Genomic DNA, 18,178 nt, shown 5'->3' with positions numbered 1-18,178 from the left:
CCCAGCCCCAATTGTACACTTGGTTGCGCCCATACTCAACGCAAGTTGGTTGATATATTTGAGCAGCTCAGTCTGTAAGAAATGGAGACAGCAGACAAGTGTAGAAAAGTGCAGCAGAACATACGGGCTTTTTTTCAGACAGCAAGTAAGTCGATACCTAAATAGTAGGTGACCTTAGGTTAGTATAGAAGGCATCATACCATGGCTTGGTTTGTTCTTAAGAACGTCAATTAACTATTGATATTTGCACACCCACGAAGTAGGCTAGGTTAACGTCAGGTCCAGTTTTTGACCATTAACGTCACATTGACTTGCATATCCTCCCGCCGAGTTCGTTGGACCCCCCCAATGTCCATACCATGGTTACGCCCTTGGTTGTCTCATATTGGCTAGCATCAGCAGTGAAGATAATGGACATGAATTCACAAACGTGAATGAAAAATGTTCTTACAAATCCTATCAGATTAGCTCTTGTTCGTTAGCCGGCTGTTACAATGGCTTCCTTTTACATATGTCCTAATATGGAATGAAAGATGGGCGCATGGTGACTTAGCGGTTAGCACGTTCGCGTCACACCGCCAGGGTTGGGGTTCGATTCCAGCCGCCACCCCGTGTGTGCATGTTCTCCCCGTGCTGCGCGGGTTTCCTCCGGGTTCTCCGGTATCCTCCCCCAGTCCAAAGACATGCATGGTAGGCTGATTGGCATGTCCAAAGTGTCCGTAGTGTATGAATGGGTGTGTGAATGTGTATGTGATTGTGCCCTGCAATGGATTGGCACCCTGTCCAGGGTGTACCCCGCCTTGTACGCCATGCTCCCTGGGATAGGCTCCAGGTTCCCCGTGACCCTGAAAAGGATAAAGCGGTATAGAAGATGGATGGATGAATGGATAGAATGAAAGACACACTCATATTCTCATATATGACCTCCGACACCATCTGTGGTCTACGTACGTACAGACCCCGTTAGCTGATTCGGAGGACATATATGACAGGAAGCTAATGGAGCAGGAGTTAGCATGCCTCAGGTGATCACACCATCCATTATACAAAACACTTCATTAATTTATTTTCATTATAGGGAAAAAATAAATTCCACCTCGTTTCTCAGCTCATTTAACCTGTTGCGCTTTGCTGAATTATCGACGGTAAAAATGTAATCGCATGCAATTGAATAAATCGCGTTCGACGGAGGAGTGGAAAGCATTTCTGTCAGTTTCTGTTCGTTTCAGAGCGTGTAACGGCCGAAGTTTATTAAACTTAAGACAGGAGAAGAAAAGGACAGAGAGGACATGAGCAAGGAAGTGAAGGAGATGAAGATGAAAGGACATGTAAATCAGTTGTCATATAATTATGGGCAGTTCATAATAATAATAAAGGAGATTCTTTTTTTTTTTTGCAACCAGCATGTACAAGAATGGAGTTTAAGATCGATTTGATTAGCCAATCACAAGTGCGATCATCAAACATCACCACAATAGTTAAGCTAGCAAGATCTTATTTTACCAATTAATATTATTATTATCAATAATATTAGTATTACTTGAGGTAACATATTAATAATATTAACCGAACCAAGTTTGGGTTTAGCTAATGCTAACATTAAAATAGAAAACTTAGCTAGTTCTAAACATTCCCCAGCTACTATTCGAGAAATAATTAACAATAAACTAGCCATAAATAGCTAGCTTAGCTAATGGTATCATTACCTCTGGAGCAGTTGTGTAATGTTACAGAACTAGCCAAGTTTGCCATTTTGTGGTGTAATTTCTTAACAAGTTTCACGTGCTAGCTATAGTTCATGGGAGCGTATCGATGTTCCCAGGGTCCTAGGTTCCCCAGATTTATACGGCACATGATGAAGGGGAAAGAAAATGCACCTGATGAAAATGCTTATCTTTTCTTTTCTTTTCGTGAATGTCCAGTGAAAAAGAGAAGAAGAGAGATAGAGATGGAGGGAGAGGGAGAAAGAAGAAAGGGGAAGAAAGGGAGGCCACAGGGAATGAAGATGACATGAAGTGTGTGTTATAACTGAGAGAGAGAGAGAGAGAGAGAGAGAGAGAGAGAGAGGGAGATCTATTATACATTTTTCATTAAGTTTCCAGGCACTAAGCCACATCAAAGCCTTACAGAGCAGGACAGAATTCGGGAGGGAAAGAAAGATGGATAGAGAGAGGAAGAGGAGGAGAAAGATAGACAGGATGTTCTAATTAACCTCACAGTCATTTACCCCCACCCCCCTGGTTCTCCCCCTAATTGTGTGTGTGTGTGTGTGTGTGTGTACTGCCCACTGTCTGTGTCATGTATATTTATCACCCCTCCTTGAACAGGTCATAGCTTCATATCAAGGAAGAGAGAGAGAGAGAGAGAGAGAGAGAGAGAGAGTGAGAGTTGTGTGTGTGTGTGTTCAGGAAAAGATAAAACTACCATCCTGTCTGTCTCATCATCCTAATTACTCTCCAAATCCTAACCATTTCTCTCTCTCTCTCTCTCTCTCTCTCTCTCTCTCTCTCTCTTTCTCTCTCGCTCAGTTTCATTTCCCTTCATTCTACTTTATTGCTGCAGCAAATAAAGCTATATTTGTGTTATGGTCTCTCAGCGTCTAAAGTTTGCCGGCGTTACAGAATAATAACACAGGAAATTGAACATTGTGGAGCGTAAAACTTTAAATATACGATCTGTTTTACATTTACCATTACAACTGGGAGAAGTAAAAAAAAAAAAGGTCTAAAATAAACGAATAAGCCTCAGCCTGTCTCTTTTCAGTTTTCACTTTACTGGCATGAGTGCTTTGACAGGGTTTTTTTCTTCTCGACAGCACTAGCAGAGTGATTACATGCCCATAATTACTGTGAAATCCTTTTTTTTTTTTTTTTTTTTTGCTTCTTGTAAGAAAAGAAAACGCTGAACATAATTATTCAATTAATTAAATTAGCGTGGAATAGAAAGTCACAAAACTGCGAGTTGTAAATATATCCATGATACCAAATCTTAATTATGAAGAATACAGTATGAGATATGAAGACATCTGTGACACACAACATCAGACAATATGATTCTAAGATATTTACAAGTCATAATTAGGTTTCAATTATAATTACAAGTCGTACAATATGAGATATAAGGACATAATTAGGAAAATACAAGGCCATTTCATTATGCACTATTACGCTATAATAAAGATATATTTAACTGAGGGTTTAAATAATTATGCCGTATTTACGATACAGTTCCGACACAGTGTCATAACAGTCCGTTATTTAGAATTAACCCACGTGTGGATGTCTGAATTATAACTACTAGATACTAAGTAATAAGCTTCATTAAATGTTTACAGGTTTAGGTTTCATATGTTTTTTTTTTTTTTTTAGAGATATTATGTTTAATTATGAGATACTAAGCTTCATCTGAGATATTACGTCATCCTTTCGAGATTCCATTCCGTTTTGAGATGCTATAGGTTTATAATTATGAGATATGGAGGCTTTCCGAGATACTAGGTAATAATTATGAGACATTCAGCAATTTATGAGATAGTAGGTCCTAGTGACGAGATACTAAGACGTTATGTTCACGGTTACGAAATCCTTACGATCCTAGCTATGACAACTATGAAGTCTTTTACGAGATACTACTGTACGTCATCATTCTGAGATACTACACAATCTACGAGATACAAGGTAATAATAATAATGAGATACTATGCCATATTTATGAGATACTAAGCCTCTTGAGATAAGTTCATAAGTATGAGAGACTATGCCATTCTCGGGACTCTGAGACATTAGAAATTGATGGAAGATTAGTTCACAATTATGATATAGTATGTGATTTATGAGATACTAGATATTAATTATGAGATACTACACAATTTATGAGGTAAAAAGGTATTAATAATGAGATGCTAAGCCTTTTATGAGATAGTAGGTCATCACTCTGAGATACTAAGCTGTTTGAGATACTAGGTCATAATTCTAAAAGGCAAAGTCTTTTCGAGATACTAGGTCTGAATTGTGAGAAGCTAAGATATTTATGAGATACTTTGTCATGATTATGCAATAGTAAGGCATTTAGGACACACACACACACACACACACACACACACACACACACGCACAAACATTTCCCATACTGTTCCCATACAGGAAGTGAGTAATTTCTTCAGGTTACAATCCTACTAATTTGTTATGACGTGTGTGTGTGTGTGTGTGTGTGTGTGTGTGAGAGAGAGAGAGAGAGAGAGAGAAGGTCTTTATAACACTGAAGCAGAGGAGAGCTGTGACTCAATGCTGGTTTGTAATGATTCTCAGACATCCAGATTATTGCAGCTGCTGTCTCTCATTCTGACACACACACACACACACACACATACACACACACACACACACACACACACAGTATCTCAATTCAGTCTTGCATTATTACTGACTGGATTATTTCAGTATTTCAGAAATCGTTTACTTTTAAAGGGAAAAATCTCCTAAGATTCTTTTTAAAACCCTGAATAAAAAAATAAAAACCCACACGTTTATTTATGAATGTAAGTTCAAGTGTAAAATGTAATAACATTACATTTATTAATAAATACTGTATAAATAACTCAAATGCAGCAGAATGAGTGCACTATTGTCCAGTGTAATGGCTGGAGTTTAAAATGAATTTGAATGTTTGTTGATGAAATTCTCCGGCCTGTAGACTTTGCCAGCGTTTACGCGGTAGGAGTTCGCTGAGTCGAGATCATCAGTTGAATCACCTGGAGAATCACCTGGAGAATCACCTGACGAATCACCTGGAGAATCACCTGGAGAATCACCTGGAGAATCACCTAGAGAATCACCTGACAAATCACCTGGAGAATCACCTGGAGAATCACCTGACGAATCACCTGGAGAATCACCTGGAGAATCACCTGGAGAATCACCTGACGAATCACCCGGAGAATCACCTAGAGAATCACCCGGAGAATCACCTAGAGAATCACCTGACAAATCACCTGGAGAATCACCTGGAGAATCACCTGACGAATCACCTGGAGAATCACCTGGAGAATCACCTGATGAATCACCCGGAGAATCACCCGGAGAATCACCCGGAGAATCACCTAGAGAATCACCTAGAGAATCACCTGGAGAATCACCTAGAGAATCACCTGGAGAATCACCTAGAGAATCACCTGGAGAATCACCTGGAGAATCACCTGACGAATCACCCGGAGAATCACCTAGAGAATCACCCGGAGAATCACCTAGAGAATCACCTAACGAATCACCTGGAGAATCACCCGGAGAATCACCTGATGAATCACCTGGAGAATCACCTGGAGAATCACCTAGAGAATCACCTGACGAATCACCCGGAGAGTCACCCGGAGAATCACCTAGAGAATCACCTAGAGAATCACCTGGAGAATCACCTAGAGAATCACCTAGAGAATCACCTGGAGAATCACCTGGAGTCTGGTGCCGATTTATTCAAATTAATCAATTACATCAAAGAAAATGATACACAGTGTTATATCGATTGCTGTGCATACTTCTTTAAATCTTCTGTCCTTCATTCGTGTTCTTATTCTTTTCTTCCTTCCCATATTCCTTCTTTCATTTTCTTATCCATTCCTTCCTTCCTTCTGTCATTTCTTCCTTCCATCCTTTCCATATTCCTTCTTCCGTTTTCTTAATCCTTCCTTCATGCTTTCCTTTTCTTATTCCTTCCTTCCTTCCATTCCATATCCTCCTTCTTTCCTTTTCTGAATCCTTCCTTCCATCCTTGCTATATTCCTTCTTCCGTTTTCTTAATCCTTCCTTCTGTCTTTCTGTCCTTTTTTCCTTCCCTCCTTACCATATTCCTTAATCCACTTTCTTATTCCTTCCTTCCTTCCATTCCATATTCTCCTTCTTTCATTTTCTCAATCCTTCCTTCCTTCCTCTACTGAATCCTTCTTCCATTTTCTTATTTCTTCCTTCCTTTTCATATTCTCCTTCTTCCATTTTCTTAATCCTTACATCCTTCCTTCTTTCCTTTTGTTATTCCTACCTTTTTTTTCTTTCCTTCTTTCCATATTCTCCTTTCATTTTCCTAATCCTCCCCTCCTTCTTGTCGTGATCCTTCTCCTCTTCTCTACGCAGTTATGTTATGCAGGTACTCCGGTGGATTTTCTGCTTCCGGACAAAGTTCTGAGGGAGAGATCCTTTCATGTAAGCCTCAGAGTGTGAGCGCTGCTCTGACTCTCGTCTAAAAAGCCAGCACCAGGAGGACGGCCGTGTCGTGCGGCGGCTACAGATACGGCAGCGACGATGACAAAACGTAACGAGACGTGAGAATGGACGGAATAAATATCTTTATTACCTCGAGCTCACTTTGAAGAGTGTTTCCGGTTTTCTGGACCACGCCGATGAACGATGTAAATCTAACCTGGTGTAACCGCGTCGTAAAGGATCGTTGCATCGTATGATCTGACACGGAGGACGCGTTACAGTCTGATATCCAATTCAGATCAGATTTTATTAGGAATCTTCTGGACAAGAAATAAACTTTACATAATGCTGAAATCGCACACTGTATACAACCGGCTTCAGTGAGTCCGGCGTGAACAGGTTCAGAGAAACGTGTTGAAATTCCTGTCTGTGGTAATCACACACACACACACACACACACACACACACACACACACACACACACTACAGATGTTGTAAATAAAGATAAGAGAGAAGTATTGCTTTGCCAATCATCCTTGAGTACATGACACACACTTTCCTGTAAGACTGGACCGGGAGTGTGTATCCTCCTCATGTTACTTTCACACTAATCTTTCAAGCACTTCTCTAATCCTCACTGACTCAGCAGTGTGTGTGTGTGTGTGTGTGTGTGAGTGTGTGTGTGTGTGTGAGACTCAGTCTGAAGTCATCCTCTCACACACTCATTCGCTTTCACAGCAGATCAAATTCTCACAACACTTGAAATGCAGAAGAAACAGAAGAAACGCAGATTAGTGATGTCATCACATCGCGGCGGGTTCAGATCGTGGTGGGATAGTGATGTCATCGCATCGTGACGGGTTAGGGATGTCATCAGATCGTGGTGGGATAGTGATGTCATCACATCGGGACGGGTTAGTGATGTCATCAGATAGACGCGGTGACCCGGGACTCGTGCTGACATTCTGACGTTTTCTGCTATACACACTGTAGTTTTAATAACTTCCGACTTCCTGAACTGATTTCTCCTTCTTCTTCAGTTCTAGCACTTTAAACCTTCCTGTCCTGCTTCCTTCCTGTCTTCATTCTTTTCTTCCTTCCTTCTTTCCTAGCTTCCTGTCCTCCTTCCTTCCTGTCTTCATTCTTTTCTTCCCTCCTTCTTTCCTAGCTTCCTGTCCTCCTTCCTTCCTTCCTTCCTTCCTGTCTTCATTCTGTTTCTTCCTTCCTTTTTTCCCAGCTTCCTGTCCTCCTTCCTTCCTTCCTTCCTTCCTATCTTCATTCTTTTCTTCCTTCCTTCTTTCCTAGCTTCCTGTCCTCCTTCCTACCTTCCTTCCTGTCTTCATTCTGTTTCTTCCTTCCTTTTTTCCCAGCTTCCTGTCCTCCTTCCTTCATTCCTTCCTTCCTATCTTCATTCTTTTCTTCCTTCCTTCTTTCCTAGCTTCCTGTCCTCCTTCCTACCTTCCTTCCTTCCTGTCTTCATTCTGTTTCTTCCTTCCTTTTTTCCCAGCTTCCTGTCCTCCTTCCTTCATTCCTTCCTTCCTATCTTCATTCTTTTCTTCCTTCCTTCTTTCCTAGCTTCCTGTCCTCCTTCCTTCCTGTCTTCATTCTTTTCTTCCCTCCTTCTTTCCTAGCTTCCTGTCCTCCTTCCTTCCTTCCTTCCTGTCTTCATACTTTTCTTCTTTCCTGTCCTGATTCCTTTCTTCCTTCCTTCTTTCCTAGCTTCCTGTCCTCCTTCCTTCCTTCCTTCCTTCCTGTCTTCATACTTTTCTTCTTTCCTGTCCTGATTCCTTTCTCCCTTCCTTCTTTCCTAGCTTCCTGTCCTCCTTCCTTCCTAGCTTCCTGTCTTCATTCTTTTCTTCTCCCCTGTCCTCATTCTTTCCTTCCTAGCCTCCTTTCCCCATTTTACTTTACTTCAGACTCCTTCTTTATTCTTTCGTTCCTTCCTTTCCTTATTCCATCCTTATTTCGTGTCCTTATTCTTCATTAATCTCCTTCCTCGCTGCCCTTATTCTTTTCTTCCTTACCTTCATCCTTTCTTCTTTATCCTTTCATTCCCCCCTCCCCCCCCCCCCCCCCCCCCCCCCGTGATCCCTCTTTATCACACCTCACTTCATTTACGGACCTTACCGTTGTGAATTCGTCATATTTCCGGATTTCTTCGGTTAATACCGAAGTCTGGTGAAAATTCCATGTGAATAACCTCACTGCGAACATATTCACCGAGAGAAATGTTGACGCGTTCAGTACTTATCCCCCCCCCGCTGAATAGTAAGTAGGGAACGAATTTAGACATGGTCTTGTTTTTAATGGGAACTGAAACACAGCCGGCGGGGTTGTGTCCCGATTTGTTTGTTTTGTGATCAGTGGGACGTTTGTATAGAACCTACACACAGCAGAGTGTCACAATAACATCTGATTTGAGTTTGTTTGCTCTTATTAGATCTCTTGCATGCACGCACACACACACACACACACACACACACACACACACACACACACAAACCTTCAGGAATAGAGTCGCTATTTAAGGCTGGAGCTCTTTGATAACAGGTACAGGGATGATGTGTGATTTCTGTCTTCCTCACAGACACACACACACACACACACACACACAGATGAGCAAGCAGCAGGTGCATTATTAGTCCTGATGAGGTTGAGGCGTGTACCGGGGCTCCATGTGTTCCTCTTGTTTTTCCCAAATCAAACAAACAAACCAGCAAATAAGCGTAACAATGCAGCTCTCATTTTCAGATCCAACTTCCATTTCTTTCTCATTTTCTTCTGCTCCAATCTTCTCTCTCTCTCTCTCTCTCTCTCTCTCTCTCTCTCTCTCTCACACACACACACACACACACACATCTGCAGGCGATTACAACGATTCACGTTCTTTCTCATCAGTAGCTTTTATGAGTTTTTCTGGTACTTTTTTGTGGGTTTCACTGTAACGCCGCAGGCTGCAGGCTCCTGCGTGGTGTTTCAGCATCATCACACGCTACGCTGCATCATCAAGCGTCATCACACAACACACTTCCTGTTGACTCACAAACATCACAAACAGGAAGTTAAGCTGATCAGGAAGTTCACTGCCGCAGGACGCTCCGGCCGTTTCTCCGTAACGTCACAGGCTGCGTTTGTTTTTGTGTGTGTGTTTCTGTCTTAATAACTTCAAGAGAAACTGAGGGAAAGGAAAGGAAGAAAAGGATAAGCGTGGGAAGGAAAGAAGGAAGGAAGGAAGGAAGCAATAAGGAAAGGAAGGAAAGGAAGGAAAGGAATACAGTCAGGAATAAAATAATAAAGAAATTAATGAAGGAAGGAAAGAATAAAGAAGAAAAGAAGGGAGAGAAAGGAAAAGAAACGGAGGAAAATATAAGCAAAGGAAGAAAAGAATGAGTAGAGGAAGGATGTAAGGAAGTGAGTGAAAGAATAAGGAGAGGAAAGGAAATGGATGGAGGAAGGAATAAGCAAAGGAAGGAAAGAAAAGGACAGGAATGAATGAATGAATGAATGAGGAAAGGAAGAAAAGAATGACACGGACAAATGAAAGAAGGAAGGAAAGAAAAAGGAAGGAAAGGAAGAAAAGAATATGGACAGGAACAAAGGAAGGATGGAAGGAATGGAAAGGCAGAAATGAACAAGTGCAGGAAAGAAGGAAGGAGGGAATAAGGGAAGGAAAAAAGGAAGGAAGGAATAAGGTAAGGAATAAAAGAAGGAATGAAGGAAGGAAGGAATAGGGAAAGGAAGGAAAGAATAAAGAAAAGAAGGGAGAGAGAGGAAAAGAAACTGAGGAAAAATAAGCAAAGGAAGAAAAGAATAAGTAGAGGAAGGATGTAAGGTAAGGAGTGAAAGAATAAGGAGAGGAAAGGAAATGGATGGAGGAAGGAATAAGCAAAGGAAGGAACGAATGAATGAACGAGGAAAGGAACGGAAGAAGGAAGGAAGGAAAGAATAAGGACAGGAACAAAAGAATGAATGAATGAATGAATGAATGAATAAAGGAAGGAAAGAAAGGAAAGGAAGAAAAGAATAAGGACAGGAATAAGAATAAGGATGAAAGGATGGAGGGATATAATAAGGAAGGAAAAAAGAAGGAAGGAAGTGAAGGAAAGAAGAACTCAGGAAAGGAAGGAACGAAAGAATAAAGAAGAACTTAAGGGAGAAAAGGACAAGGACGTGAGGAAAAAACAGGGAGAGGAAGAATAGAATGAAGGAATAAGGAAAGGAGGAAGGTATAAGGAAGCAAGGATGGACAGAATAACAAAAAGGAAGGAATGAAAGAATAAAAAGAGAAAGGAAGGGAGAGAGCGGAAAAGGAGAGACAGGGTGAAAATAATAATAAGCGCGGGAAAGAAGGAAGGACGGAAATGAACGAAAGAATAAGGGAAGGAAAAGAGCGGTATCAGGAATCAAAATCCAGGACGGTCAGAATAAGAAAAGGGAGGAATGAAGGAATAAAGAAGGAGGGAAGATTGTGGGAGGGGCAGGCTGTAATGGTGGGAGGAATAAACACTTCAGGACGGTGAGGGTTTTAGTGAAATCCAATGAAGAGACATTTACAGATTTTTAAAGATCACCTTCAGCAGCTCTCATTCAAAAGTTGGATTCGAGTTGTTCTTGATAATAATAATATATATATAAAGAGAGAGAGAGAGAGAGAGAGAGAGAGAGAAAATATATATATAAAGGAATAAATAAAGGAATATGAAAGCTGTACAGCACTGAGAATGAAGTCTGAGAGAAACTGTAGTTTATTGTTGGGTTACTTTTCGTTTCTGCTCAAATATTAGTCGTAAAAATAGCTTTGGGTGTCGAGTTTATGTTTATGGCTTCGATTGAATCAAATCCCCGAGTGTTGAACAAAGCTAAATCACACAAAAAATATTACCATGACCACCGGTTAGATGAAAAGATGAGAATAAAGTGATAAAATAGAATAAAAATGCAGCAGTTGAAAACAACACATACAGAGAGAGAGAGAGAAAGAGAGAGAGAGAGAGAGAGAGAAAGAGAGAGTGAGAGAGAGAGAAAGAGAGAGAGAGAGAGAGAGAGAAAGAGAGAGTGAGAGAGAGAGAAAGAGAGAGAGAGAGATAGTGAGAGAGAGAAAGAGTAAGAGAGAGCTAGAGAGAGAGAAAGAGTAAGTGAGAGCTAGAGAGAAAGAGTAAGAGAGAGCTAGAGAGAGAGAAAGAGTAAGTGAGAGCTAGAGAGAAAGAGTAAGAGAGAGCTAGAGAGAGAGAAAGAGTAAGTGAGAGCTAGAGAGAAAGAGTAAGAGAGAGCTAGAGAGAAAGAGTAAGAGAGAGTTAGAGAGAGAGAGAGAGAGAGAGAGAGAGAGAGAAAGAGTAAGAGAGAGATAGCGTGAGAGAGAGAGTCAGAGAGTGAGAGAGAAAGAGTAAGAGAGTGATAGAGTGAGAGAGAGTTAGAGAGAGAGAGAGAGAGAGAGAAAGAGTAAGAGAGAGATAGCGTGAGAGAGAGAGTCAGAGAGTGAGAGAGAAAGAGTAAGAGAGTGATAGAGTGAGAGAGAGTTAGAGAGAGAGAGAGAGAGAGAGAGAGAGAGAGAAAGAGTAAGAGAGAGATAGCGTGAGAGAGAGAGTCAGAGAGTGAGAGAGAAAGAGTAAGAGAGTGATAGAGTGAGAGAGAGTTAGAGAGAGAGAGAGAGAGAGAGAGAGAAAGAGTAAGAGAGAGATAGCGTGAGAGAGAGAGTCAGAGAGTGAGAGAGAAAGAGTAAGAGAGTGATAGAGTGAGAGAGAGTTAGAGAGAGAGAGAGAGAGAGAGAGAGAGAGAGTAAGAGAGAGATAGCGTGAGAGAGAGAGTCAGAGAGTGAGAGAGAAAGAGTAAGAGAGTGATAGAGTGAGAGAGAGAGTGAGAGAGAGAAAGAGTAAGAGAGACTTTTAAGACATCTTTAAAAATTGTTGTATCCAATTTTTGAAATATTTACATATTTACATTTTAAAAATATTATTTCCATTTAAGAAAAGAAGAAGAAAAAAGAAGAAGAAGAAAGAAAGAAGGAAAAGAACCCCCTCCGCCCCCTCCCCATCCCCCCCCCCACCACCCTCAACTCAAAAACCCCAAAACTTTTCAAATTCACTGTAAGTCCATTGTGGTCATATAATGTGCAAGAAGTCTTTATGTTACGGCTCTTTGTGTGACTAATGTCCATTTCCTCAGTCTGGCCCGTCTCCGTGGTGACAGCACGCCCAGGTTCTCACTTTTTATTGCTCGTTGTGCCGGTTTAATGAATTTTTTTCTGTCCGAGAAATAATCTGTCAGCAAGACGTCACGTTTTCTTTTTGTTAATTGAAGAACCCGGTTGAAGTGCTCTGTGGTGGACGGCTCTTCAGGTTGTTCTGAGAGAGTGGAAGCAGGCGGGTCACCTGATCCCGCTTCACTCTCCTCCTCTCTCCTCGCGTCCGCTGCCCACATCCTCAGTCTGAAACGTCTCTTTGGTGACAGCACCTTCAGATTCTCACCTGTTGTTGTGTGCTTAACCGAAAACAACACATACAGAGAGAGAGAGAGAGAGAGAGAGAGAGAGAGAGAGAGAGAGAGAAAGAGTAAGAGAGAGAGAGTGAGAGAGAGTAAGAGAGAGAGATAGAGAGAGAAAGAGGAAGAGAGAGATAGAGTGAGAGAGAGAGTTAGAGAGAGATAGAGTGAGAGAGAGAGTTAGAGAGAGATAGAGTGAGAGAGAGAGAGAAAGAGTAAGAGAGAGATAGAGAGAGAGAGTTACAGAGAGATAGAGTTAGAGAGAGAAAGAGTAAGAGAGAGATAGAGAGAGTAAGAGAGAGATAGAGAGAGAGAGAAAGAGTAAGAGAGAGATAGAGAGAGAGAGTTACAGAGAGATAGAGTTAGAGAGAGAAAGAGTAAGAGAGAGATAGAGAGAGTAAGAGAGAGATAGAGAGAGAGAGAAAGAGTAAGAGAGAGATAGAGAGAGAGAGAGAAAGAGTAAGAGAGAGATAGAGAGAGAGAGAAGAGTGAGAGAGATATATATATAGAGAGAGAAAGAGTAAGAGAGATAGAGAGAGAGAGAAAGAGTAAGAGAGAGATAGAGAGAGTAAGAGAGAGATAGAGAGAGAGAGAAAGAGTAAGAGAGAGATAGAGAGAGTAAGAGAGAGATAGAGAGAGAGAAAGAGTAAGAGAGAGATAGAGAGAGTAAGAGAGAGATAGAGAGAGAGAGAAAGAGTAAGAGAGAGATAGAGAGAGTAAGAGAGAGATAGAGAGAGAGAAAGAGTAAGAGAGAGATAGAGAGAGTAAGAGAGAGATAGAGAGAGAGAGAAAGAGTAAGAGAGAGATAGAGAGAGTAAGAGAGAGATAGAGAGAGAGAGAAGAGTAAGAGAGAGATAGAGAGAGTAAGAGAGAGATAGAGAGAGAGAGAAGAGTAAGAGAGAGATAGAGAGAGAGAGAAGAGTAAGAGAGAGAGAGAGCGAGAAAGAGTAAGAGAGAGATAGAGAGAGTAAGAGAGAGATAGAGAGAGAGAGAAGAGTAAGAGAGAGATAGAGAGAGTAAGAGAGAGAGATAGAGAGAGAGAGAAAGAGTAAGAGAGAGATAGAGAGAGTAAGAGAGAGATAGAGAGAGAGAGAAGAGTAAGAGAGAGATAGAGAGAGTAAGAGAGAGATAGAGAGAGAGAGAAGAGTAAGAGAGAGATAGAGAGAGAGAGAGAAAGAGTAAGAGAGAGATAGAGAGAGTAAGAGAGAGATAGAGAGAGAGAGAAGAGTAAGAGAGAGATATATATATAGAGAGAGAGAAAGCGTAAGAGAGAGATAGAGAGAGTAAGAGAGAGATAGAGAGAGAGAAGAGTAAGAGAGAGATAGAGAGAGAGAGAAGAGTAAGAGAGAGATAGAGAGAGAGAGAAGAGTAAGAGAGAGATAGAGAGAGAGAAGAGTAAGAGAGAGATAGAGAGAGAGAGAAGAGTAAGAGAGAGATAGAGAGAGAGAGAAGAGTAAGAGAGAGATAGAGAGAGAGAGGAGTAAGAGAGAGATAGAGAGAGTAAGAGAGAGATAGAGAGAGAGAGAAGAGTAAGAGAGAGATAGAGAGAGAGAGAAGAGTAAGAGAGAGATAGAGAGAGTAAGAGAGAGATAGAGAGAGAGAGAAGAGTAAGAGAGAGATATATATAGAGAGAGAAAGAGTAAGAGAGATAGAGCGAGAGAGAAAGAGTAAGAGAGAGATAGAGAGTGAGCGAGAGAAAGAGTAAGAGAGAGAGAGAGATAGAGAGAGAGAGAGGGAGAGGGAGAGAGACTGCAGTTAAACGAGTGTTGAGTATAGGACGCTGTTCTCTGGTTTAGTGGAACAGATTGGTGTGTTTGAAGCAGCTGGACCTCAGAGTGGACGTGTTTCTACTTTACAGCCGTGCGGTTCGTTTTAATCGCTGCGTTTCTGTTGCACTCGGCGTTATATCCCGCGTACGTGATCGTTAAAAACGCTACTTTAAGATACTCGCTGTTTTTTTCTTCTTCTTCTCGAGCTCAGGCTGTGAGCTAGCAGCGATACCACTACAGTGAGCTTGGAGACTAAAATAACATTTTAATAAAGATTTTAATATAGACTCATCCAACCCCCTCATCCAACAGTCATCCTCAGTGGAATCACTATTCGAGGAGACAGCTGGAGATGAAACCTGGGAGAGCTGCAGGGCCTGTGCTCCACACAGAGAACTGTGCTTGCTCTTCACCCTGTACACCACAGACCTTCAGGACAGGTCAGATCTCTGCCATCGTCAGAAATGTTCTGATCACTGCATAAGGGGCTGACAGGAAGAGGAGTACAGGGACCTGGTCTACAACTTTGTTGAGTGGTGTGGGAAGAACCATCTGCTCCTCAATGTGGCCAACACCAAGGAGATAGTGATGGACTACAGGAGGAAGAGGACCAGAACCAGCCCCATTAGCATCATGGGTTTAGCTGGTTGACGCCTGCAGACACTTCGGTGTACATCTGGACTGGAAGGTCACCTCGGAGGCTGTGTACAAGAAAGGGATGAGCAGACTCTACTCGACCAGGCTACTGAGGACGCCGGGTCCTTTAATGTTTACTGCAAGGTGTTAGAGATCTTCTAGCAGTCCGTCGTAGCCAGTGCAGTCTGGCTGTTTATGTTCATGTGCTGATGGCCCATCTTTCTTTCTTTCCTACTTCTGTGCTCCTTCTACTCCGTTCTTTCTTTCTTTCTCTTACTCCTTCTGTGACCCACACCTCTTCTTTCTTTCTTTCTTTCTTTCTCTTACTCCTTCTGTGACCCATACCTCTTCTTTCTTTCTTTCTTTCTTTCTTTCTTTCCCTTACTCCTTCTGTGACCCATACCTCTTCTTTCTTTCTTTCTTTCTTTCTCTTACTCCTTCTGTGACCCATACCTCTTCTTTCTTTCTTTCTTTCTTTCTTTCCCTTACTCCTTCTGTGACCCACACCTCTTCTTTCTTTCTTTCTTTCTTTCTTTCTCTTACTCCTTCTGTGACCCACACCTCTTCTTTCTTTCTTTCTTTCTTTCTCTTACTCCTTCTGTGACCCATACCTCTTCTTTCTTTCTTTCTTTCTTTCTTTCTCTTACTCCTTCTGTGACCCATACCTCTTCTTTCTTTCTTTCTTTCTTTCTTTCTTTCTTTCTCTTACTCCTTCTGTGACCCATACCTCTTCTTTCTTTCTTTCTTTCTTTCTTTCTTTCTTTCTCTTACTCCTTCTGTGACCCATACCTCTTCTTTCTTTCTTTCTTTCTTTCTTTCTCTTACTCCTTCTGTGACCCATACCTCTTCTTTCTTTCTTTCTTTCTTTCTTTCTTTCTCTTACTCCTTCTGTGACCCATACCTCTTCTTTCTTTCTTTCTTTCTTTCTTTCTCTTACTCCTTCTGTGACCCACACCTCTTCTTTCTTTCTTTCTTTCTTTCTTTCTTTCTTTCTTTCTCTTACTCCTTCTGTGACCCATACCTCTTCTTTCTTTCTTTCTTTCTCTTACTCCTTCTGTGACCCATACCTCTTCTTTCTTTCTTTCTTTCTTTCTTTCTTTCTTTCTCTTACTCCTTCTGTGACCCATACCTCTTCTTTCTTTCTTTCTTTCTTTCTTTCTTTCCCTTACTCCTTCTGTGACCCACACCTCTTCTTTCTTTCTTTCTTTCTTTCTTTCTCTTACTCCTTCTGTGACCCACACCTCTTCTTTCTTTCTTTCTTTCTTTCTCTTACTCCTTCTGTGACCCATACCTCTTCTTTCTTTCTTTCTTTCTTTCTTTCTTTCTCTTACTCCTTCTGTGACCCATACCTCTTCTTTCTTTCTTTCTTTCTTTCTTTCTTTCTTTCTCTTACTCCTTCTGTGACCCATACCTCTTCTTTCTTTCTTTCTTTCTTTCTTTCCCTTACTCCTTCTGTGACCCACACCTCTTCTTTCTTTCTTTCTTTCTTTCTTTCTCTTACTCCTTCTGTGACCCACACCTCTTCTTTCTTTCTTTCTTTCTTTCTCTTACTCCTTCTGTGACCCATACCTCTTCTTTCTTTCTTTCTTTCTTTCTTTCTTTCTCTTACTCCTTCTGTGACCCATACCTCTTCTTTCTTTCTTTCTTTCTTTCTTTCTCTTACTCCTTCTGTGACCCACACCTCTTCTTTCTTTCTTTCTTTCTTTCTTTCTTTCTTTCTTTCTCTTACTCCTTCTGTGACCCATACCTCTTCTTTCTTTCTTTCTTTCTCTTACTCCTTCTGTGACCCATACCTCTTCTTTCTTTCTTTCTTTCTTTCTTTCTTTCTCTTACTCCTTCTGTGACCCATACCTCTTCTTTCTTTCTTTCTTTCTTTCTTTCTTTCTTTCTCTTACTCCTTCTGTGACCCATACCTCTTCTTTCTTTCTTTCTTTCTTTCTTTCTCTTACTCCTTCTGTGACCCACACCTCTTCTTTCTTTCTTTCTTTCTTTCTTTCTTTCTCTTACTCCTTCTGTGACCCATACCTCTTCTTTCTTTCTTTCTTTCTTTCTTTCTCTTACTCCTTCTGTGACCCATACCTCTTCTTTCTTTCTTTCTTTCTTTCTTTCTCTTACTCCTTCTGTGACCCATACCTCTTCTTTCTTTCTTTCTTTCTTTCTTTCTTTCTTTCTCTTACTCCTTCTGTGACCCATACCTCTTCTTTCTTTCTTTCTTTCTTTCTTTCTCTTACTCCTTCTGTGACCCACACCTCTTCTTTCTTTCTTTCTTTCTTTCTTTCTTTCCCTTACTCCTTCTGTGAGCCATACCTCTTCTTTCTTTCTTTCTTTCTCTTACTCCTTCTGTGACCCATACCTCTTCTTTCTTTCTTTCTTTCTTTCTTTCTCTTACTCCTTCTGTGACCCACACCTCTTCTTTCTTTCTTTCTTTCTTTCTTTCTTCTCTTACTTCTTCTGCGACCCACACCTCTTCTTTCTTTCTTTCTTTCTTTCTTTCTTTCTCTCTTTCTTTCTTTCTTTCTCTTACTCCTTCTGTGACCCACACCTCTTCTTTCTTTCTTTCTTTTTTTCTCTTACTCCTTCTGTGACCCACACCTCTTCTTTCTTTCTTTCTTTCTTTCTCTTACTCCTTCTGTGACCCACACCTCTTCTTTCTTTCTTTCTTTCTTTCTTTCTCTTACTCCTGCTGCGACCCATACCTCTTCTTTCTTTCTTTCTTTCTTTCTTTCTCTTACTCCTTCTGTGACCCATACCTCTTCTTTCTTTCTTTCTTTCTTTCTTTCTCTCTCTTTCTTTCTTTCTTTCTTTCTCATACTGCTTCCTTTCCCCTTCTCTTTCTTTATTTCTTTTACCATTTACATTTACTTCTTCCTTTCCTTCCTTTCATTATTATATCCTTCCTTCCTATGGTCCCTTTACTTCCTTCATCGTTTCCTTCCTCTCTTATTTCCTCCTTCCCTCCTTCCCATATTCCATCTGTATTCACCCCTTCCTTTCCTTATTCCTTCAACATAAGGAACACCTTAATAAAGCAAAGTGCACTGATAGTATGTGACATGTCTGGGGTCATTCAACAATGAATGAAAGAACAACACATGGTTTATCGCA

This window comes from Ictalurus furcatus, chromosome 22 (assembly GCF_023375685.1).
Source record: "Ictalurus furcatus strain D&B chromosome 22, Billie_1.0, whole genome shotgun sequence".
In the NCBI taxonomy this organism is placed as follows: Eukaryota; Metazoa; Chordata; class Actinopteri; order Siluriformes; family Ictaluridae; genus Ictalurus; species Ictalurus furcatus.
Note: the sequence above shows the minus strand (reverse complement) of the source record.